This window comes from Pogona vitticeps, chromosome 2, assembly GCF_051106095.1.
Source record: "Pogona vitticeps strain Pit_001003342236 chromosome 2, PviZW2.1, whole genome shotgun sequence".
NCBI lineage: Eukaryota > Metazoa > Chordata > Lepidosauria > Squamata > Agamidae > Pogona > Pogona vitticeps.
In genome coordinates, this window is record NC_135784.1 from 55312997 (window position 1) to 55338895 (window position 25899).

Consider the following 25899-nt stretch of genomic DNA (forward strand, 5'->3'; position numbering starts at 1 on the left):
TTAGCCTGCAAACTTTTATCATATTCATGTCTCTTTTTTTACACATCTGAATGTAGTAAGGTTTTCAAATAATATTTTAATAATAATAATCTTAGAACTGCAGAGCTGGAAGGGATCCTATAGATCATCCAGTCCAGCTCATGTCAAGGAGGCCAAGTGGGGAATAGAACTCCCAACCTCTGGCTCCGCAACCGGATGCACAACCACTAAGTTATCCAGCAGGACTATGGCCTAAAAACATATTCTAATTATTGCAATCCTTGCTTAGTCCTCATATGCCATTTCAGACTGAAGATGCACACTGGCTTCTCCTTGTTGAGGCTATGCAAAATTTATCTCTCTCCTTGTGTTCCCCACTATCCACCAGCATGCTCATTCTGTGGCAATTCTGTTTGGAATTGTGAGCATTATTTCTTCTTCCCACATGCAAATTCTCCAGAATGTGCATTTCCCCCTCTCCCAGGCTAAAGCAGAGTTGAGATGTGCAGTATGTTTCTGAAATACACACAGGATTCAACACATTTTTTTCCTTCTCTGAAGGGCATCTCAGCCCTTGCAAATATGCTGATGTCTAAATTGCAAACAAACAGATTTCTAAGGCAAGGTGAGGCCTGCTATCATTCTCTGGAGGTGCAAAACTGATATTTCTGTACAAGAACACAAATCCTGTGGGTCTCCTCTCCATATCATACCCTAGCATTCTCTCAGTGACATATTAGTCATCCGAAGTCTGAGAGAGATCTATTCTACCACCCAAAATTAATGCATTCTTTACAAATCACAACATCAAGAACCTGGATTATTCTGGCAGGGAAAGATATTGTGAGTCAACTGCAACTCCTTCTGTACCCAGTGCCAGTTATATGCCTTCCTACTACCTGACTCACTCTCACACAGCCTCGGGCAACTCCAGCTGCTTGACTGATGGCACCCCACCAGCCTTCAGGCAACCATCAATCTTGTATTTAAATCTTTGCACATTGGAAAATGACAATCATTTAGCTAAAAACTGTGTTTTGCAGTCCTCCAGGAAGCAATGAAACATTCTAGCTTCTTCCAAAGCCAATTGTTCATGCAAATGACTCTATTATAGCTACACAATAGGGCAGCATGCTATTGTGCAGCTAAGCAAATCAACATTCTGCAAGGGAGAATTCTAAAAGAAGGGGCAGCCTCTCCAAAATATTACCCTTGAAACAGGACTTCATATCAGCACCAAATTCAGCACAGGTGTAGCAGAAAGTTTGCTTTGGCTTTCTGTCAAATTTTGGGAAGTTTGAACAAAAGGTTTTAACTTTTTAAAGGCAAAACTGTTTCCCCCCTTTCAGAAACAAGCAACTCAAAATGGTCCCAGATTTAAAATAGTTCATATAAATTGAAAAGACTGATACTGCTTATCTTGACAAAGAATGGTTGGTGCCCCCCACTTCTTTTATCTGGAAAGAATCCAGACCACAGTGATTGAAATATTGATTCCCCAAAAAGTCTTTCAATAAAGAAAAATAGCAATTTTGTTATAAACTGAACACGCATGGAACAGGCTTACCAGCAGGAGCCTTACAAAGTAGATACATTATTGCAGTTTTGTGGCCAGGAAGAAGGATGTTTGGAGGACAATAAAAGGTCACAGAAACAGAATCAAAATATCTGTTTCCTTTGAAAAGTCAAAAAGCATGATTGCTGCAAGCAAAATAATGGAGTAGCAGCCCTCCAGAAATGGACATTTTGCCTTGCATCTCCAGGGAAGTAGTATACAATTTTGTAAGGCATATTTAAAGTATTTCTGCATTACAAAAGCACAGAACAATTTTTGTCCTAGCCATGAGTGCTTTCAGTAAACATTGTTTCAGGATTTCTAAGAACAAGCTCCTCACATTAGTCTTCAAAAGGGAAATCAGCTCCAGGTATGGGGCAATCTGAACTTTTGACCTTGGAAGTCAGGACTTCATTTAGGTGACACCCTTTGCTAACTCCCAGTCCCCCCTTATTAAAATTTCAAATGCCCCCTACTGCTTTATGCAGATGATGCAGTTCTTCTGTCCCTATCAAAAATAGGACTTAAACGGCTGATCCGTACATTCATGGACTATTGTAAGAACAACCAACTGGTTATAAACTTTGTTAAAACCAAAATTATGGTTTTCGCTCAATATGTAACACCTAGAAATTGGATAATTAATGGTTCTTGCATTGAGCAAGTAAAACAGCTAAAGTATCTAGGTATCACATTCCACCACAACCTTTCTTGGGCTGCCCATAGACGGTCCATAATCCAAGCAGCCAAGAGCACACAGAAAGCAATCTTGCGTTTTTTCTTTACTAAGGGGGGACAATTTATACCAGCTGTTATCCAAATTTTTAAGCTCAGGATTCTGCCCCAACTGTTATATGGTGTACCAACGTGGATCCTAGGATTTCACACAAGTATAGAGAGTGTTCTCTCAGTTTTTCTAAGATCCATTCTGGGAATGCCAAGATGTGTCCCTGCAGCTGCCTTACGATTAGAGGCTGGTCTAACATCACTAGAATGCAGCGCCTGGATTTTTGCTTTTAGATATTGGAACAAGGTTATACATGCTGATCCCTCCATGGGATATCTAAACCTTCTACAGAAAGATGTCCATAACAGCTCATGGCTTAAAGCTTTTCCATCCAAACTGCATCTATTAGGGTTCTCTTTGGACTTTCTTTATGCCCAGGAACCCAAGGCAGCCAACTCTATCTTAGAAAAGCGGATCAGGGACATTGACTTCCAGTACTCTATTTCAATGGCTCGCAAAACATGCTCCATTTTGCACTTTGGCCTAAACTATAATTTCTCCCAAAGAGCTAGGTATTTAGAGAACATGATTATCCCTAAATACAGGCATGTATTCTCAAGAGCCCGATTTAACTGTCTCCAATCCGCAATCTTAGATGGACGATATTCCGGCACACCTTACAAAAAAAGATTGTGTCCTTGTAAGGACAGAGAAATTGAAACGATGAAGCATGTCCTTTTTGAGTGCAATTTTTACATAAACGAGTGTATCAAATTCCTTAACCCCATAATGAATGTCTTCCCAGGTAGGACTCTGATTTGGCATACAAAATATTTATTAAGTGATACAAACAGGAAAACCACCGTATCAGTGGCCAAATTCCACTTCTCTGCCCAAAGAATACGTAAAACAATCTTGACATCTACCTAACCCTGTCATTAAAAAAAAAAAGAACCATTGTATGGGAAATCTATTTTGTTAATTTATACTATTTTAGCTGTTTTGAAATGTTTTAATAGTTTCTATCCATTTTAAATTTGACATGTATGTATTTTAAGGGGCCCAAGACTGTAAAATAAAGATTGACTGCTGGTATATAACATTAATATAAGAAAACATCATATAGGTAATCTATCTTTTCATTTTATACTGTTTTAATCGTCTTGAAATGTTTTAACTGTCTCCACTCATTTTAAATATTACATGTATGTATTTTAATGGGTCAGAGACCATGAATAAAGATTGTTGTTGTTGGAAAATTTCAAATGATGGGGGGACATCTACACATGGAAAACATATACATAACATGTTTGTAGAGCTTTTGGTCTAATATAGCTTTTTTTCCCTTTGGTTGCCTACCTCAAGGAAAAAATTGGGAAACTGGAAGATAGCTTTCTTATCTTCATTCTGCACAGCAGACAACATTAATTTACCTGTGAGGTTTAAAGCAGTGTATATCTTTCTCCATTGTGTGTGCTGAACTTGCTTACACCTTTGCTTCACCATTTCATTAAATGCAAAACAGTTATTCAAAATAATTTGGCACAGAGGGATTGAAGTAACTTCCCAACATCTTGATTCTGCCCTCCCCCAGCAACCATAGTACAGATCGTGCACTCATCTTTTGGAATTCTATAGTACTGGGTAACTCTATATTTATTTTATTTATTTCTTAAACTTTTATACCACCTGTGGCGTTCACCCCGTGGCCCCTATTTGTTTCACCAAACACAGAGCTCACACAAATATCTCAACATGCCCTTTAACACACTGCCACCAGCTGATCTCTTTATCAACCAATATTTCCTATGAAAGACTGAGGTCCATTCAGTACTGAACTTTTAAACAGAAACAGGTTTATGGATTACAAGTTGTTTTAGGAATAGTTCTTAAGCACATTCTTAAGGTTACATAAAGCTTCAGTATTCTACTTTAACCTCTTCTGTCTTAATTAATACAGGTCACGCTGATTAATCACTGCATAAACACACTCTCTCTCTCTGCCTCAAACCCCAAACTCTTCTCTTCTCTAGCTCTCTCAAAAACTGTCCCTCTGACTGAACTAACTAGACTCTGACTCACCCCTCCCTTCTAGTTTCTCTGGCTCCACCTCCCAACAGCTCTCATTGGTACATGCCAATAATCTTTGACCTGAACCAAAGCACTACATCACCCAATTAGTGCTGGATATTCTATGGGCCGGTAGCAGTCAAATGAAAACAAATACAGGAATATAAAAATAAACAACAAAGGGTAAAATATTAAAATTAAGTCAGACCATCATAAGACAAACATACCAAGAGCAATAAACCACAAGGTGCAAAAATTGGCTGATTCATGTGAGAATGTTGTTGAAAGCCTCCATAAAGAGCATTGTCATCTGGAAGCTTTCCAAAAGGCTGGTGCCACAGCTGAGAAAGCTTGATCTCTGGTGAATGTTTTTCTGGCTGCCCTCAGTGAGGCAACCCAAAGGAGCATTGCCTGCAAGGATCTGGTGGCACGGATTGATGATCTTGGGGAAAGGCACTCAAGGTCCTTAATCGTGGAGGGCTTTGCAAGTAAGCACCTTACATGAGGCACGTTTCAGCCGGAATTCGTGCGTAGTGTACGTATACTTAAACATCCTGTGTAAAAAGACAGGAAACGCTATTCTTCAAAAAGCCACCTGTTTATGAATGTGGGATATTGTCCTTTCGTACACATGATTCAAAATGCCAAGGAATGTCTCAATATTGCTGTACAATATCATGCCCATATTACCAGCAGGAAAACAGGCCTATGATAATGTTGTGTTTGGATGAGATGTACTTAAGTGATGAACAAAAAAAAAAGAGTCTGCTTTTTGGTTTTTGACTTGCTTGGTTTTATTTTGTGACTGGTAGTGAGCAGAAAAGGATATCCCATACACCATCCTGAGTGCTGCAATTGGTGTTGTCAACATTCAGGCTGTCCTTTGGTAAGCAAAGTTTGGCATCCTTTTTTCTACTTGATTTTTTGTTGTTGTTTATTTTTTGTTTTGTTTTTGTATAATGGAATCTATCCTTCCTAACCCTTAAGAAAAAGGGACGTGGTAGCACTGTGGGTTAAACCACAGAAGCCTCTGAGCTACAAGGTCAGAAGACCAGCAGTCGTAAGATCGAATCAGCGCAACAGAGTGAGCTCCCGTCACTTGTCCTGCCAACCTAACAGTTCAAAAGCATGTAAAAATGTGAGTAGATAAATAGGTACCACTTTGGTGGGAAGGAAACGGTGTTCTGTGTCTAGTCATGCTGGCCATGTGACCATGGAAACTATCTACGGACAAAACTGTCTACGTTTCCAAGCTGGCTCTACGACTTGGAAACGGGGATGAGCACCGTGCCCTAGAGTCGGACACGAGTGGACTAAATGTCAAGCGGAACCTTTACCTAACCCTTAAGTTCTTAAGAACAGCCCTGTCTTTTACTCCCATTGTGTCCACAGGCATATTTGATAGGGGCATGAGAGGGAAAGACATGGGGGTGGGTAGAGTGGACTACAAGATCAGGACTACCTGCTACACTATTTCATAGAATCATAGAATCACAGAGTTGGAAAAGACCACAGGGGCCATTAAGTTGAACCCCCTGCTATGCAGGAACTCCATCAAAGCACTCCTGGCAGATGCCCATCCAGCCTCTGCTTAAAAACCTCCAAAGAAGGAGACTCCACCACACTCCAAGGCAGCCTATTCCACTGCTGACCAGCTCCGACTGTCAGAAAGTTCTTCCTGAGATTCAGGTGGGATCCCTTTTCCTCTAGTTTGAAACCATTGCTCCTTCTCCTGGTGTATTTGACTTATGCTACCTTGAAACTCACACTCTGGGGGGGGGGGGGATACAAAACTGACATCATAAATTTACCATTTTGGTCCACTCTCAGACTATAAGACCAACTGTCCAAAGCCAGAAATCAGAGATTGTGTCTAAAGGAGAGAGATCACTTAGCAATTGTCTCACAAACTAGTCCATTGCTGGGGGGGGGGGGGAGGGGAAATTTTGTTTCACAGCAAATATATGAAGCAATTAAAATAAACATGAAAAAAATACCTCTCTGCTCAAGCTGAAACAGAGATTGCTTAAGGTAGTGTGCTGAAAGTAGCAGCACTGATTTCCATGTGAGTGAAACCTGACATTTGTATTAAAGTATAATTAAAGCTATTCACATTGCAGAGATACAATTTTTGACCTCTTTTACTCTTTCATGTGAAAATAGTAAACCATATGTTTTCCTCTCCTAACCTTCAAGAAGATATTTCACAGTGCATACCTTTAAGAATGATTTTTGTGCAAAGTACAGAAACTGCAGAAAAGTGCAGTGGCAACTGCTTTCTTGCAGGAGTTTTTAAACATAAAAAGCTTTGGATGGGTTGTTGGTATCTTTTGAACAATCACCCAGTGCCTCCGTCTTTGCTTTGCACGTGCACTTTGCTTGGCGCTAGTTTTGTGCAGATACAACTAGAGCAAATTTTAGAGTTTAATGAACATTTGTCAGGCTGTCAAAATAATTAAAAGCAAAAATTTTCCACATCAATAGGATAAGGCCTTTTCTTTCCATACTATACATGAAGCAGTTTGTTTATTCCTATCTTGTGAGGAACTCAAGGTAGCATATATGGCTTTCCAAACCATGTCAGTATATACACACAAAATCCTTGAAACCTGAAAAAAATACAAGGAGGAAATAGGGTTATTTGAATATACTTTTGAAAAATGGAACAAGATTGATATTGACTGTATTTTTGTAGTAAGCAAAAATAATTGAATGTGCAAGCCAGATTTCTAGAGACCATAGGCAATGTAAAGAAGTTGCTAAGATGAAAGACTGCCTTAAGAAATCATGATACATTGTGCTAAATTTGAATCCACTTAGCTCAATATAAGAGAAAGTCAAGGGAATAATATCAGAAGAACAGAAAAGCACTTTAAAAGGGCGATGTGTCTTTTAAATGGAAAAAGAACACACCTTTGAAGAATTATTGCTAAATTATATCTGCCGTACTGATGTTTAACTTGCCAGTTAAAGTTAAAATATGTATTAAAGGGGTTCTTTTTTTAAAATGCCAGGAAGAAAATGGCATGGTTGTTCTGGGTTTTTCGGGCTCTTTGGCCGTGTTCTGAAGGTTGTTCTTCCTAACGTTTCGCCAGTCTCTGTGGCTGTCATCTTCAGAGGACAGCACTCTGTGCTCTGGTGTAGTTGGCTTGGGAGTGCAATATTTATGGCTGTGAGATAGGCTTTTGTCTTTTTCTGTAGATGGGTGATTAGTGTGTATTGTTGTGGGTGTATTGTGCTAAGGAGAAGATATTATCTGTTCCTGTGGTTGATGGGTGTCATTAGCTGGTCTTTTGTGTGTAGTGATTCCCTGTCCTTGTGGCTGAGTAGAGTTCGTTGACCTTTTGCACGTTGTGTTTTTGAGAGCTGGAAGCCAAGTTTTGTTGAGCTTCATAGGGAATGTTTTCACTCATGAAAATCTGGGTCCCAGAGTCACTTAGAGTGTGTGTTCTGCCAGAATGGTGACCCAACTAGATGTCAATGGTAAGGGCAGCCTCCTGCCATGGGAACTCCATGTGGCCAGAGCTGGGGAGGGGCTGGGAGGCTGACCGCATGTGACCATGATGGCTGAACCCTTGGACAGTGCAGGAGGACCTGGGGGGGCTTGGGGCTGTCAGGCTGGTTGGGGGAAAGTCATCATGACACACTGCAGCTCTATTTAAAAGCAAGGGACTGCTCCTACTCTTGCTGTTTGATGGCTTTTCCCTCCCACCCACCGTCTCTTTTCTTATGAGGGAATTGTTATGCTATATATATGAACTTGTCATGACGGTGACAAATATGGGCACTCTGGTGTTGGGAACCTATGTGTTAAGTTGTGAAAACAGCAACAATATATAGTATAATTTAGTGATGGTATTAGGGTTCAAAAATTGATTTTATAGGGCGCAAAGATATTGCCCTAAAAATGAAAACTTTTAAAGAATGGCTCAAAAATATGCAGTAAAAGTGAAAGTATTGTTGCAAAACTAGAGCTAGCGGAAATTATTTACAAAACAGCTAATTGTTTTGGTGCAACAAGTAACTGATAAGATAAGGGCAGTAGTTTACATTTAGTTTCGTGCCTGTTTTTGCAATGGAAAAGTAAACAATAGAATGCTTACATTATGTGAACAGAGACAACAGAAAAAAAATGAAATGCATTTTATTTTGCTGCTTGTGTTGCATTTTACATATAATGTAAATTAACTAAGAAGGACCACAAAATAGATGTGAAATCAGAATAACAATATATTGTAAAGGGGAATGTTTGCAAAATAGTGTAAAAGGAGAAAAAGATGAATGCCATATTAAACAATTTGTTTCTTAATAAGCAAAAAGAGAAAAAAAACTAAAGGTGTCATTTATTTTATAAGGCTTTAGCCTCATGATTAATACTAAATGAGTTTTGAAAAGAGTATGAAGTCATAAAATTCTGTAGTATTTATGGATGAAATATGCTATGCATGGTACTATCCCCAATGCATTAAATTGTTATTCTAATGAGGAATGCTGAAAGGAGGGAGAATTTAACTCCGACCTTGAGGGCCAGGAGCAAGCCAGGCCAGGCACTGGGCTCTCTAGGGAGATTGCCAAGCCAAGCATTCGAGATGCTGGAAATTGGGAGAAGAGAGGCTTGAGATGAGAGGCTTCCTGACCTTAAACTTGTAGGCTCCTAATTGGCTGAAAAGTATAAACTAATGATGTTTCACTGGGCTATATGAAGAAATCTGTCACTCAGTAAGTTAAAATGGAGATGCATTCTATCTGAAGGGAATGGAAGACACAGACGGACTGAGAGCAGCCAGGAGATAACCAGGGAAATAACACAGGGACTTATTTCAACTGGCTAAGGCTTGGCGAGAAAATGTTTTTCTGGCGTGTCAACTCCATGCTTGGAGCTAAAAAAATGCTTTTTACTTTGTATATTTTTACTTTTAAAATTTAAATACTTTCTCACGCCAAACACTGAAAGTTATAAGGCTTTTTGCGTTTATAATTTTCTTCTAAAGAACTTTGAAGTGTTCCAAATATGTATTTGCCTTATTAGGCTATAAGTTTTTATTATTCGTTTTTACTCATTGTGATCTCCCAATGAACTGGATCCCTCCCCAATGCTAAGCCAGGGAAGCTGCTGCTGTAATCAGTAGAGCTGTGACCCTTTCTGTCCAAGCAGTGGTGTTGTGTGGTGATTATGCAGGCCAGGCCAGCTCAACCACAGGCCAGCAACGAAGGGTGCAATTCCAAAGTTTGTTAAGGCCATGAAAGCGGTATAAGAGCCATTCCATTGCCAGACAATGCTGCGACTGCTGACAAGGCATTGCCTTTGGCCAAAGCAATAGACCCTTGCTATCCACCCTGGATAGAGCAAGACTGCATTTAAGTCTCATGAGATGGTGCGAGAGGTGGGAAAGCTCTGGGTATTTAAGGACTTTCCCCCTTGCACTGCCCTCTTCCTTTTTTGGGCTACCACCCACCCTCCCTTTTTTCTAGTGTGAGTTTTTCTGGTCGTCTTTCAGGGGCCAGATAGGAATTTTTGACCTTCATCCTGATTGGCTTATGGATGGGGGGATTTTTTTTTGCCTATCCCACACTGGATAAGGGTTGTTGCCATTTTGGTGGTTTAATTTTGGTCACACAGGCGGGTAGTGCAGAAATAACAGGTATTTTCGGTGTGTCCCAATTGTAATCTCTGTTAAGCCAACAGCGCATCCCACTTCCCAGCACTGCGGATCGTGCGATTACAGTGTCTGTGGCGGGAGGATGCGCTGGGCCACTTCTGGACCAACAGTCATCAGCGAAAGATGGCTTGAGGTCTGGGGATGTTTTATTAGTGGCTGGCCAGGTTCCTACTGTCTGGAAACCGTGGGAACTTGGGGCCGAAGACTCGCCCATTTATTGATTAAGGGGTGTCGGCATACCCCTGCCTTTCACCTGTTTCCGCACTACAGCAGGCCCCCTCTTTTGGCAAAGGATTGCCATTATCGTATTTTGATGTTATCAATAAAGTGGCCCATATTTAATCCATATCTTTGTCTCGCGTCATTATTCCGGGGTTGGGATAGCAATAAGACCCTCTGCAGGAGTGGGTTTTGTGCTAGCCACCAGGAAATGCCCCAGGAAATCAAAAAAAAAAAAAAAAAAAAAACCAAACTTCTTTTATACACAGATGCTTCACTAGTGTGTGTGTGCATGCACGGGAACTGTATTGGGGGGATAAATCAGGATAACTAAAGGTGCAGAGCATCATATTCGCGAAAGTGCAGAGCATCCTCTGTCCTGAACTCTCACCTAACAGCTGGAATAGGGAAAGACTTTCCTCCTATTGATTGGAGTAGTAGGAGGGGTTAAAAGAGTAGAGGCAGGGTAAAATGAGAGGTAGGCATTATTTTGCTGGTTGCACTGAGCCAGCATGAATAAATCAGTGGTGGTAGCCCTGTCATGAAATCTTCTCTCACCTCCTACAAGATTTCTTTCCCAGTTACACAAATCAAAGAAAAGGCTTTTGTTGATGAAACACAAAAAGAAATAGTCATGAAAGGGAGGTATAAATAAATTAGCAAGGCTTTCATAAAGCCATCAATATCAGTAAACCTGAAAAAATTGCATTCATAATCAAGTGCATTTGCATTGTAGTGTATGGTTTAAAAGAGGAAGATGTATCTAAAAACCTCAGTACAAAAGAAACTCTTTTCCCCCCAGGAGTCTGCGCTTGCAATGACTACATGTCAAATACCGAAACCTACTTTCTCATCAGAACAGGAATTCATTCTACTGTTCTGTCTAACTGCTAGGTTTCCTTTTAACACCCTCTTTGTAGGGAGAGAAAGAGTTTGGCACCAAACGTTTTCATATGCTTATTGTAAAATGTATCTACACATGCTAATTCATAAAATGGTTGTCTCCAGCTCAGTTAGTACTTATGTGGTACGTATTGGAAGTTCTTTGCTATAATTTTCATTTGACAATTTGTCTGGTGGTGGCAGAAGCTTGGAAACTAGTTCACCAAACTGTTTAACTTACATACAAGTCAAATGTCATGAGAATGATCCAAAGAGTTAAAAAATAATAAAAATTGCTAAGCTACCTTTTTGATGAAATTAGAATTGCTTATGATGAGTATGGGTTAGAGGTGTACGCAAGTGAAAGAATATATAGAGACTTTATAGATAGTACTTTAAAAGCCAGTAAAAAGAATGAAAGAAATGAATTCCTAGATTCACAAGGCTATAAACAATTAAAAATCCCTGGTTTATACATGGAGCAAAGAAATATAATAAAAATGGGGAAGTTACTTGCTGAATGTCTTAAATGGTTGATAAGTATAGGTAATGCTTAAATTAGATTACATATTCTGATCACAATTGTTTAGAAGGTATTGATGATGAGTTAGAAACATGAAGATATTAAGTAACTTGTGAACTATAGTTGGTCTATGCAACTAAGAATGGCTTGAATATAAGATCAATACAGGCTTAAGTTTATATATTAGACAATTTAAGTATCTTAATCTTTAGGGTTTATGTAGTCAGAATTATATATTAAATGGATATGGCCTAAAGATGCTTAGTAGAGCAATATGGTTTATGTGGTCAGGTTTATATGTTAGATGGCTATATTCTCCCTGCATATGTTTTGTGTTTGTTTTGTATGTTTGTCTGTGTTTAATAAAAAAATAATAATAAAAAATTCAATGAAATTCTAATAAAATTCAACCTCTCAGCTGCTCTTCCTCCCCCCAAGGAGCAAAGACCTATTTTAATGGTCTGCCCTCAAAGGCTACTGGATCCTATAGGACTCCATGAGAGGGATTTCAGCTGATCTGACTGGCGCTCCTGTCGAGGCTCTGGTTGATGGCTGGCTTGCCGCCACAATTAGGGCTGTTGCCATGATCGCTCCTAAGTGCTCTCTCCATTGCAGAGCTCATCCAGCGCCCAGGTTTAACCAGCAGCAGCGAGCTATGAAGCAGAATAGGAGAAGGTTAGAGTGCAATTGGAGACAGAACCCAACGGAATATAATCGGAAAGCTTTTAGGATCATGACTAGCCATTACCTTACTAAGGTGAGGGCTGCCAGTCGAGCTCACTTCACTGTCCAAATAAGCGAAGCTTCTAATCAGCAGGTGGAACTTTTCCGTATAGTCTGCGATCTATCCGGAATTGGTCACAGTGATTGGCCTCCCATTAGTATCTCACTTGACCAATTTGCAGATTTTTTAAATCTTAAGTGGAGGCCATGTGCCAGGATCTTATCCCTTATTTGAAAACAGTAGATCGAGCCGAGACGTCCAACAAGATATAAACACTTTCAGCCTGTGACGTCAGATATGGTGGACAAAGAGCTTGATTGCTGTCGTGCCACCACCTCCTCCCTTGACCCTTGCACAGCCTGGCTAATCAAAGCAGCCAGGCCTATAACAACCGAATGGGCCATGGCAATAATTAATGGGTCTCTCCAGGAGGGCAAGGTTCCCCTTGCCCTCAAAGAGACACTCATTAGCCCATAAAGAAGAAACCAATTTTGGCGGCCTATTTCCATCTCTGGTGGATTGCCCAGCTGCGTCCCTGTCTTGATGTTGGGGTGCTCATCACTCTGGTCCATATGCTTGTAATCTTGAGATTAGACTACTGTAATGCGCTCTATGTGGGGCTACCTTTGATATTGATAAGAACCTTCAAATGGTGCAGAATGCGGCAGCCAGACATCTCAATGAGGTGAAAAAATATCAGCATATTTCCCCCACTCTGGTTGCCTTGCATTGCCTGTTCATTTCCACATTGATTTCAAAGGGTTAATGATGACATACAAAGCCCACCCCAGTTAATTCCTAATTTTCTTCGCCTCCTCTTCTGTTATGATTTATTTTGTCTTTCTTTCCATCTTGTAGAACATTTTTTAATAAATAAATAAAATAATAAATGAGAAAATGGGTTTTACACTATTAAACATTCAGCTAAGTCCACTAATGAGATGAACGCACATTAATACTGGTTTCAAATTTAAATAAACAGTGAACTAAAAATCACTGTATAGAGAAAAGGTGTCCTGAGGATTCAGTTGGGATTCTAGCTCAGATAATCAAGCTATTTGGTTAAAATTGATTAGCGATTGAGCTTTGGAGCCAAATAAAACTTGCCTTAAAGAATACATAAGTATTAGAAACTCCAAATTCTAATTTGGTTTGGATTAGAACTCCTAGTTTATCCTCCACTAGAAATATGTGAGTAAATGGTACTAAATTATTTGATGGGAGAGGCTGTTGAGATGTGGTTTTAGTTAACTGGCTGCAGAGCCAGAGACTGAAAGTTTGCTTCCCCACTATGCCTCATGGGAGAAGAGCCAGCCTGTGTGGCCTTGGGCAAGCTGTACAGTCCCAGGGCTCCCCCCAGAAGAAGGGAAGGGTAAACCTCTTCTGAGTACTCCCTTCCTGGAAAACCCTGAAAAGGGTCACCGTAAGTCACTATTGACATCACAAATGTATGATTATTATTAAATAGCAGTACACTAACTTTGGCCCAAGCAGATCATCAGCTCTGGTTTCCTTTTTGCCCCTAGCCAGACATTTGGAGGGTTCGAGCTACTTTAATTCCCTGTCTCAAAATCAACTAGCCATGGTGTCTCCATTTTCTCCAATGAATATATTTCAAGAATCTACTGCTCCCAAGATTACTGCTAGACAGCAAAATCATACACAACATGACTCTCTTATCATACAGTCCCAACAGTAGGCAACTGGATAAGTATCTTCAAATACAAAAATCAAGTAAAAACATTGATGTTTCGGCAGGCCTTCCCCTCTGTCAATTCCTGATCTCCCCCCTCCCCCCCTCCCCTCTCCTTCCACTCCCTAGTGTTTGTCCCATCTTGCTGAAAGTTTTCCTTATGTAAAATTGCTTTTAATTATATTGTTGTTGTTTCTGCTACTGTAAGCCGCCTAGAGTAGTCTTAACTGATTAGATAGGCGGGATATTAAATAAATAAATAAATAAATAAATAAATAAATAAATAAATAAATAAATAAATAAATAAATAAATAAATAAATAAGCACAGTGGTTAATCTGCAGTACTGCAGACAAATATCTGCTGATGACTTCAATCCTGATGTATTCAGGTAGCCAGCCTTCCATCCTTCTGAGGTAAGTAAAAGGAGTACCCAGCTCACTGGAGGGCAAAGTGTTCCTTGCATAATAATGTTCTAAACTGCCCAGAGAGTGCTTTAGCGCTATGGGGTGATATATAAATTGAAACAAGAACAAAAACAACAGGTATCTTGAGAGCAGAGAAGTCTGTCTCCTTTACATTGTATAAAGGCTGCTTTAAAAGGGTGCTTTCCAGGGAAACGCTTCACAAACTGAAAGGAGTACAAATTAACTAAGCTATTTCATAAAAGAGTTGAAAATTATTCACTTCCGTTCTCATATGAATTTTATTTACCATGTCACCTATTAATTTGCATATTATGGCTCAGGCAGAGTGTGAGCTTTCTGCCTTGTGCTGCAGTAATTGGTTACACTTGATTGGACGGCCATTTCTCCCTAAGCAAAAAAGACAACATAATGTCAAATGATTTTTAAAACTTGAGTATTGATCATAAAATATATATGGAGCTGGAAAGAGAACATAGCACTTCCCCTTTGTCAGTTCCCTCACTTTGAAAAGAGTCTCAAAGAGTTTAGCTCCCCTTAGGCATTAATTCAGCAGAATGGAATAAATATTTCTGGTGTGTGTGTGTGTGTGCGTGCGTGCGTGCGTGCGTGCGTGCGTGTGTGTGTGTGTGTGTGTATGCGTGCATGCACCATCAAGTCAATTCTGACTCATGGGGACACTTTTCAGGGTTTCTAGGCGGAGAATAGAAGCAGTTTACCATCCCCTTCTTTGGGGGGGGAGTGCCCTAGGACAGCGGTCCCCAACCTTTTTCAGTCCGGGGACCGGCTGGGGAAGGCGGGGCACCCCCGCACACGTGCGCATGCACGAACAAGCGCTTTCTCTCTCTCTCTCGCATGAGCGCCTGCCCAAGCAAGTGCTGTGCCCATGCAAGTGCCGCACCCGCCCGTGCGACTGCTGCACTGCCATTCACGCATGTGAGTGTGCACGCTTTTGCACATGCTCAAACGTGCATGCTTGTGTGCATGCACAAACACTGGCGCAGCACTCACATGGGTGTGCTGCAGCGGGTGTATGTATGGGGGATGGGGCAGGAGGTCTGTCTCCACGGCCTGGTCCAGCTCAGGCCACGGACCGGCACTGGGCCACAGACCAGGGGTTGGGGACCTCTGCCCTAGGACTCTCCAGTTTGCCCAAGGCCACACAGGCTGGGTCTTCTCACAGGAGGCGCAGCGGGGAATCAAACTCCCAACCTCTGGCTCCTCGGTCAGAGACTGCATTGAACAGCAATTCCTTCCTGTTGGCAAAATTAAAGTCAAAAAGAAAAAAAAGATTTTAAAAACCACTTTAAAGACTGTCGGATTTGTTGCAGGGTGAAATTTCCTGAACCAAAATCTACTTCTTCAGATTTTGAACTACAAAAGCTAACCCTGAAACAAATATGTCTGTTTGGTGGCACAATATTTCGCCTGCATTCCCCAACCCCCTTCTTCCCTCTTTAATTTCGACAAGATACCAAGACAGGCTAACATGGCTTCTTCTCTTCTCTGGAAATAATTCCTCCCAGTAGTAGCTTCCAATAGGGAAGGTAAGTTGTAGCAAAAGTCAATATTGGTTTAAAATAGAATGTCTATTCATTTAGTATTTCTTTTCCTTTAAAATTCAGTGGAATGATACTTTCTAGCAGTATTAGGAAATTACCCAAGCGAAGCAGCCAATAAAATCTTTCTCTCAATAAAGTCTTTTCATTCAGCTATTGCCAATCTCTGCTTATTCTGCTCAAGGAAAATGTACCATATATGATACATTGGGAAGAGTAAAAAATTGGATTGAGCACCATTAGGCACTCACAGCAGCCCTGTGGTGCACCTTTTCAGCCACAGGAGAGATGTCTGTAAGGTAAAGACAGTAGAGAGTGCTATAATATATGAACTTATTAGGAACAGAGTGTATCTGAGCATGTGTAGATTGTCCATCACTGTTTATTTCAGATGGCTTTACAGCCCCCTTCCAGCTTCACTATGATTTACTGTAGAAATGTGATATAGAAGGAATATTACAGAATAAAATTAGTAAAGGCTACTGGTACTTATTCTAGAGCAGGGGTCAGGGAACTTTTTTACCTTCCCCCCCCAAAAAAAAAATTATACATGTTGACATTACCCCCTTGATTCGAAAGGAAGGAAATCATACATTATTTGAATTAAAATATTATCGAATCTACACAGGCTGTGTACTGAACTAGCAGGATGCACCAAATTTGATAAAGATGTGCACTATTTTTGCTGGAACACATTGCACTCCAGCCATGGTGTGGTATAGGGAGTAGTAAGGTGTCCAACGTGCCTAGTAAGTTGCATTCCATTTTTGCTAGCTTGCAGAGGATTTAATCAACATCAGTGGCTGCCAGAGTGGTGACATGCTTGCTAGAGACAGCCAACGCAGAATTGGGGGGTGGGTTTTCCCTACCACTTTAATCATTCTATGTGTGGTGTGCAAAAAGGAACAAACCAGGGTGAAGCCCATGTCACCCACCCTGGAGCCACAGCCCGTTATCAAAGGACCAGTGTGCTTTTTTATCATCATCAATGGAAAATCAGCAGTGGCCAGAGGATTGGAAAAGATCAGTCTACATCCCAATCCCAAAGAAGGGAAGTGCCAAAGAATGCTCTAACTACTGTACAATTGCACTCATTTCACATGCTAGCAAGGTTATGCTCAAAATCCTCCAAGGTAGGCTTCAGCAGTATGTGGACCGAGAACTCCCAGAAGTACAAGCTGGATTTTGAAGGGGCAGAGGAACTAGAGACCAAATTGCTAACATGCGCTGGATTATGGAGAAAGCCAGAGAGTTCCAGAAAAACATCTACTTCTGCTTCATTGACTACGCAAAAAGCATGGCAGAAAGTGAGGATGAATTAAATAACTTCTTAATGAGGGTGAAAGAGGAGAGTGCAAAAAATGGTCTGAAGCTCAACATCAAAAAAGATCATGGCCCCTGGTCCCATCACCTCCTGGCCAATAGAAGGGGAAGATATGGAGGTAGTGACAGACTTTACTTTCTTGGGCTCCATGATCACTGCAGAGGGTGAGAGCAGCCTCGAAATTCAAAGATACCTGCTTCTTGGGAGTAAAGCAATGATAAACCTAGAAGCACCTTAAAAAGCCACCCTTTCCCCCCACCTTAATTCAGTTTCTCTTTTGCTTGACTGCCTATTCATTTTCACAGTTTTGAGCCAGTCTCTCTCTCTCTCTCTCTCTCTCTCTCTCTCTCTCTCTCTCTCTCTCTCTCACACACACACACACACACACACACACACACACACACACACACACACACACACATATCCATCCACCCACCCACCCTCCCTCCATTTCCTCCCTCCCTTCATTTTGTACATTTAAATAAGCTTGATGAAGTCCTTGGTCTCTCACACCTTTCTTCCCTCCTTGCTTGCTTGCACCTTTCTCCCCTCCTCCTGCCTGTTTGCAGTCATTTCCAGAGCAATCAGTCATTCAGAAGCCCCGGATTGATTGATTGCCTGGGGCTAATCCCCAGCTGTAACCAATTAGGGAGGTTTATCTCAACGGAGGATTTAGAAGTGTCCTACTGCAACTAAGGAAGTAACAGGGAGAGGTGGTTTACAATTTGAGTTTTGGCTGCAGAGGGAGGGAGGGGGTAGCATTCTGCTCATTAACCCCAGGATTTTCACTTTTACCCCATTTGGGGTAATTTACCCCTGTTCCCCAATCTATGTTCTAGAGCCAAGGTAGGCAACATGAGTGGTCTTTCAGGATCTTCTGGAGTCAGAAGAACTAAACAAAATTCCAAAGATCTCAAGAAACACACCAGAAGAAAGGGGGCAAAGACTCAAATTTCCAGCTTTTAAAAAAAAAAAACATTATAGGGAAGCTAAACACTGCAGGGGAGCCCTATTTGAGTACTTAAAGGCAAATCACTGTTCCTGGGATCTTTTTCACTGAGGAAAAAATATTTTGGCATGGGGGGCAGGGGCTGCAATAACAGTATATGTTCGTGTCAACCCTGTTCTAGACAATTCATGTGGTTGAGTGGTTAGAATACAGGAAGGTAAGGTAAAGGTTCCCCTTGACATTTAGTCCAGTCATGTCCAACTCTAAGTCGCGATGCTCATCCCCATTTCCAAGCTATAGAGCCAGCATTTGTCCGAAGACAGTTTCCATGGTCAAGTGTCCAGAGTGACGTTACCATCCCACTGAGGTGATATCTATTTATCTACTTGCAATTGCATGCTTTCGAACTGCAAGGTTGGCAGGAGCTGGGACAAGCGACGGGAGCTCACTCCGTTATGTGGATTCGATCTTACAACAGCTGGTCTTCTGACCTTGCAGCACAGAATGCTGGAAACCTTGTCTTAAATTCCTGCTCAACCATGGATTTTGCCGGAAATGCTTTCTCATCCTAACCAAACTCACTGGGATATTCTGAAGATGGAGTTTTGGCAGCAGGGTCAGGGGAGGGAAAGATTTCTGCATGCCTGGAGAAAAATGCAATGAATAAAAGCAATAAATAAACCCTGCCTTGTGCACTGCATTCAAACAAGCACCATTAGCACCATTAGGGTACAGTTCAATCTAGGTGGGTGGGATATAAATTTAATTTAATTTAAATAAATAAACAAATAAACAAATAAAACACAAACAAACAAACAAATAAATAAACAAATAAATAAATATTTCAGCTGCCAGGTCTTTCTTCTCCCTTCTATCTGATCTCAAGAAAGAGATGCAGATCACAGGTAGCACGACTGGTTGGCATGCTAAAACTGCCATTTTCAGATCTAGCATCTCTACATAAGCCTGGAGAAGACTCCTATCTGAAAGCAAAGTGCCATGAAGTGCCATGAAGTGCCATAATGCTATATCACATTGGCCAGAAAATGGAAAAGTTTTTTCTGGGGGAGTACAATCCCCAGAATCCACAGCCAGCATGGCCAAAAATATAACTGTTCCAAAGTCTAAAAGTCTTTTTCCCCCTCTATGCCAATTTATAGAAGAGATTTTGGATGAAAGCAGGGTAGATCAGGAAAGAGTGCTGCCCGTGATACATGTAAACCTGCATTGAGCAGGGGGAGCTTTGGAACACTACACATGTCCCAAACACCCTTACAGATATGATCATGGCATTGGTTGAATCTCATTTGAAAACAAAACTACTTTTGTCTTTCAATGTATTTTGTTTTAGAGTGCATTGTTTGCCTTTAAATAACCCCTTGTGGCAACCCCAGACCTACTGGAGTATCCCACCCTGTAGTTATGCTGCCACCAACCATTCCCTATAAGGAGTCACACAGACCAGGAATGGATTTTAATAAACAAAAGAACAAGGTTTATTGAAACAACAAACAGGGTAAATAAAAGGATCAGGTAAATAGGATACTGGAACAAGGTATAGTCCCAATCACACACATACAACAGATTGGTTCCCACGGAACACTTTAAGGTAACGCACAGACCCTGAACCTATCAGTTCTGGCTACCTAGATAGAAACCTGAACCTATCAGGTATGTACTATCTGACGAACAGTTGTACCCAGTCTGACACACAGACTCCAACTCCACTTCTCCACCTCAGCTCCAAATATATACACAGTACAGCTCCTCCCCCCCTGATGTCCCGCCTTCCACTCCCCATAGGATGGAACTTTCCCTCCAAACCCATGACAGACAGGTACCATCAGTGCTGTATGTGACACCCCTCCACTTTCCACTAAACCCTCACAGATTACTGTATTTTTCTGTGTATAAGATGCCCTCACTTTTCTAATCCAAAATTAAGAAATCTAAGCAGGGCTTAGCAAATGTAGGAGGAAAAGGATCAAAGGGCTGCAGGATTGCTTTGATCCTGCTTTCCCCCTTCATGCTAAGTCCTGCAGGGCTTAGCAAAAGGAGGGAGAAAGGGATCAAAGCAATCCTGCAACCGCATAATCGTTTTGATCCCTTTCCCCCTTATACATCCAAAGGATTGCTTTGATCCTTCCCCCCCTCCTTTTGCTAAGCTCCATGGGACTTAGCAAGCAGAGGGGAAAGTAGGGATCAAAGCGGTCCAACAGTGCTTTGATCCCTGCTTTCCTTTTGCTAAGGCTTAGCAAGTGGAGGGGAAAACAGGGATCAAAGCCCTGCAGGATCACTTTGATCCCTACTTTCCCCTCCACTTCTTTTTGTTCTCTCCTCATATAAGATGTATAAGATGACCCTCGATTTTTAGTCTAAAGATTTTAGACAAAAGTAGTCTTATACATGGAAAAATACAGTAATTTATTTTCCCCAATGCCTTTCACTCAGCTAACACATGTCCTTTAAAAAGGGAGTGGGGAAAGATTTCAAAAGTATTTCATCTGACTCTTCCATGGTCCACACAGTTCTCTCAGAATCTTCAGCCCAAGTGAAAGCTATTCTTATCATGTAACCATTTGTTTGACAAAGATTACAACAAAGGAAACCAGTTTTTTTGGAAACACATCAATCAATATTTTTCATTAGTCAGAACCAGAGTATTGCTGAAGTTATGATATACTATCTCTGCTTAACTACATAAAAATATACTTTTTCAGTGCCTGTTACACTGCAGCTTGGACGCACCAGTTCTGTGCTGAAATTTTCTCCTCTGAGAATGTTGACCATTCTCAATCAATGGAAGATATTGCCTCCCCCCCCCCCAAATATTAAATAATAATTGCATGCTGTTGAGTAAATTTTGACTTATGGTAACCTTTTTCCAGAGTTTTCTAGGAAGAGAATTCACAGAAGTGGTTTTTCCATTTTCTTTTTCCATGGGTATCCTGGGTCAGGGCATCTGCATATGGCTACACTGGCTGTCTCTTCTGCCTGTCTGGAGAAATTCACACAAGTAAGTTCAGGATTCCCTCCCTTACTTGTTAGGTAGCTGACAGATCTATATGCGTATCTTATCTCTCATTGTACAATTCGATCTGTGGTAGCTGGCAGGCTGCATCCCAACTTGGCATATTTCAATTAAATCCCAAGGGAAGATGTTGCACGCATACAGTATGAAGCATTTTGTGCAGCTGAGGAGTTTGGTAGAGACACAAAGCAAGGAAGATTTATAAATGTTACGTTCTGATTTTTACATTTTGTCAGGCAAGTGGGGAGGGTACAAAATGTTGTCTTCTGCCTTCAGCAAGATTTGACTGGAATGCCGGCCAGGCGCAGAACCGTGCAAGAGCCAAGCTATGCACATAAAAAGGGTTGCTATTTCTCTGAAGTGAGAGGTGTGACACAGTCCAGCTGTACTATTGTTGGGAAAAATCATTACCTGCCTAGTTCTTGCTTATCTTCCTTGCTCCAAGGAATAAGCTACCAAGGAAACTGCTTTTATATGACCCGACCAGGCACCTTCTTTCTTGTCATTCAGCCAGCTATATTTTACAACAATCTAAATCAACAGAATATTCTGTGAGGATGCTGAAACACAATGGAGCCAGCCCTGGTGTTTCTCCCTCATCTCCTGTTGCTCCAGTCATTATGACTATCTTTAAGGCAGGAAATCTTTCCATCTCATATTTCTCAAGATTCATAAGTGAGGGTCATTGGGGATTAAGACATGTATCCTTTCAACCCAGATAAGTCATCTTAATTGCATTTGATAATCTGCACTGCGGAGTTAGAATAACAACTAACTCTAAGAAAAAGTAGCCATGATTTACGTATTTGTAAGCTCAACTGTACCTCTGTAACTGTAACATTCTTGGATGACCAAATTCATCAGATTATCGTGGGTCCATGGGTAATTAAAAAAACAGTGATACCAGTTGGATATGATATATTTGAGCCAACCACAGGGAATTGGGGTTGATAGGCACAATACCCCAAAATTATGCAGAACAGGATGTCAGCCAAGTCTAAGAGTGGGAAACTGTTCAACAATAATCATCTCCCAGATGCCTAGGAAGTACTAGCCCAGCTAGCAAAGGGATCTGCTATTTGCATGAGGGATGGTGGTGAGGAATAATTGCATACAAATCAGCCTATTTCATAAGCGAAAATTTCAGCAATAAGCAAAATAAAACTTTTCTGTCAATTGCAGATCACAGTTACAGACATAAACCCAAGCTCCAGACTGTTCAACAAGCCAACATGACAACTGCTCCCATTTACACCCAGCCAACTTTATTACAAGACCTAATAATGTCAGCCACAGTATCAAGGGTTCATTCACCTGCTCTTTTTCCAGTGTGAGAGCTGCCATCATCTGCCAGCAATGCCATTTTGCATTCTACATAGGACAGACAGGTCAGACATTCTACGCCAAAGAATGAAAGAACAGACATCAGACATCAGAATTGGCAATATTCAGAAACAAACAGAAGAACATCCCCGTCTCCCTGGACATGATGTTGCTGATCTTAATGTGGCTGTTCTTTATCAAAAGAATTCCAGAGAGAGAATCTAGCAGGAAACTATTGAACACATATCAAGAAGTTCACTTCTGTCACCACTCGCTGGAAGCAAGATAATTTATTTATTTATTAAAGGAATTTTCCAACTATCTTTCAGCCTTGGCACTGTGCAATAACTTAGCAGTGCTTGAATGTTTATCAACACTATTCTATGAAGGTCACTGCAATTATTTTATTTGCATCTAAATCTTTATTGTCAGCATTGCCTGCATTTCATTCTTGCCTGTCCTCATTGCTAATGCTTTTCTCTTTTTTCCTAAATCAGTTTTATACACATTTTTCATCTCAGGATGACATTCCACATAGCCCATGAAGTGGCCTCTTTTGTAATTATTGCAGCCTCCTATGTGGATTTTAAGAAGTTCTGGCTGGGGGGGGGGACCATTCTGGGCTGGGGTGAATGTCAATCTATCCAATAGGAGCCAATTGTTCCCTTTCTGCCTCAGAGTTTGAAAATAATTAATTAAGCTTTGTTCAGTCACTATTTTTCTACAGAATGCTGTTTGTTTTGATCTATGAAGAACTGTAAGTAAAATAGAACTTTTTATTATTTTCTCACACTAGTGTCTCTGAGCTATTGAAATGTTAAATGCAATTAAATTTATTTTATTTATTTATTTTTATTTTTATTTACTGGACTTGTACCCCGCCCATCTAGATCAAAAGTCTATTCCGGGCAGCAATAAGAATGAAAATAATAAATGAGAAAAATAAACAAAAAGGGGTGGTCTCCTGAGAGGAGAGAAATGTGAAGCTAATTCTGCTCTGTAGGTTCCTGATATATGTTTTTTTTTCCCACTGCATAGCTAGAGGAAAAAAAATCCATGCTCTACCAATAAGATTTTGCCCATGAAAGCTCTTGCTGGATTTTAAGGTAGCAAATATCTGTCTGGTCTTTTACTCATAAGTATCCTCCTGAATATGTGATTACATGGAAGAACAAATTAGCCACAGTAGAAAAGTTTCGACTGTCTCTGGTAACATGTCAACTTTAACTCCAGCAGCTCAGACACAAAAATGTCATCTTTTACTTTATCTATGTTTTGAGATTGTTTTGATGCAACTTTTGAAATCTCTCAATCACACTTGATTGTTCGAATCTTTAATTTTGTCACTGAAAAGTAGCATCAAGAGTAAAGTAGCCAGACCACCATGGTCTGGAACGAGGAATAGAGTAATGGAAGTCTATGAATACTAATGTTGAGTGTCAATATCCTATGTTAAACAGCCTGTAACTGTGGGATCTGGGGACAAAAGGCTGAGCCTGAGGTTGCCTGCCCTGAGCTGGATCTTAAACGTTATGGAGCTGTGCTGCAGGCAGGGATGGACCTAAAATAAGGAACGAGGAATGACATGGTCTCCTCTCCTTGTGTCAGCTTTGCAGGGCCCCCAAAAGGTTTACAGAGCCTGGGATATGTATTTTTGCTCTGTACACAGAGTCATACATATGGGTGGTGGCATGCCAAAAACTATGGCAAGCACAGACTACAGGTGAGAATTCTCACCTCTGGATCCTTCTTGTCTTGAGATCAAACAGAATGAAATAAATTCTTCATTTTTTTCTCTAATGCAGGGATAGGGGAACAGCCATGCTTCTCTGCATGTTTCTTCCCAGTTCTAAGCCTCTTTTGACAGAGGGCATGATCACATGAAGGAAATGTTCCCAGGTTTTACCCCAGTTAGATCATAGCATAAATTTCCAGTCACACAGCGTAGGCATCCTTCAGTCTCGAGAGACTATGGTAGCGTGCTCTGAATAGAGGTCTTGGAACAGCCTCTGGTGTGGCTGAGGAGGCCAATTCAAGAGCGACAATCTCTTCCACACTGAAGACAGTCACACAACACCAAGGCCATTAGCAAATCATTTTGCTGGACAACAGTGTAACTGTAGAACATTTCCCCCTTGCAGGGAGGGTTGTGTTGTTTTGTTCTGATTATGTTTCAAAACAGTCCTTATCAGTATTGTTTGTGTGAACATCCCTATCTCTTCATTTCCTCCTTTTTCTCCACATCCTCCAAAGCTGTCACAGTCTGTCACAGCAAGCAGGGAAAGAGGTGGCAGGCCGACCCGACTTCATTTTGCCACCCCTGGTGGCAAAACTTCCTCCCATGCTCACCTTTCTGGGCTGGGCTCTGCACCCCACTGAGATCCAGGCTCCGGTAAAGGCAATCGCACCCTGGGTGCAGTGATGGGCAGCTGCCTCCAGCAGTCCAGGCTGGCACTGAGGGATCCAGGAGGCCATGGGGGGCAGCAGATAAGGCGGTGCCCAGGTGCCCATGGAGAAGAGGGAGAGGCTAGCCAGTGTTTTTCACCTTCCCTCTCTCCACGATCCCCACTGGTGCAGCCATGGATGATGCTGGGGAAGGGAGAGATGGAGAGTGTGGCAGATCAGCCATCTCCCACTCTGAAGGATGCCTCCTGCCACCACTGCTACGAGAGCCTAGATGGCTGCTCTTTTCTGGCTGGCCTCGACCAGTCCAAGGGGCGGTATTCCATAGGCAGCCAAGAGAAAGGAGAGGACAGAAACCTGTCTTGGTGGGCTGTCGGGACTCCCTGCTGCTGCACCCTCCAGTGCATCTTCATTCTCTTTGCCTGCCCACTCCTTCTTTGATTTTCCTACTCCACCTCAGTGCTGCACTGTCTGTTCACGCACAGACCCCAGTTAAGAGCATGGGGGATTCCCTCAGGAGACATTATTTATTGTGTTGCTTGCGGAGTTGTCTGCTCTGCTCGGGATTTTGTCCTCCAAACCAGCTCTGCCTTATGGGGGGGCATTGTGTGCAAGAGAAATTAAATCAGTTCCACATTGTAGCCAGTCATAGTGCTTTAAATACGAGGAAATGAATCAGTAACATAAAAACAAATGAGAACATTCAACCAGGTATATCACATGACCACGATTTGGTACAACAGAAGTATGGAAGGTACCATTACAACTGGGGAAAAATTCCTTTGTGTGATCAGGCTCAGAATTTTCTTCTATTTCCTGATATTCAGTCATGGGTCTTTTGGTTATATTCTGCT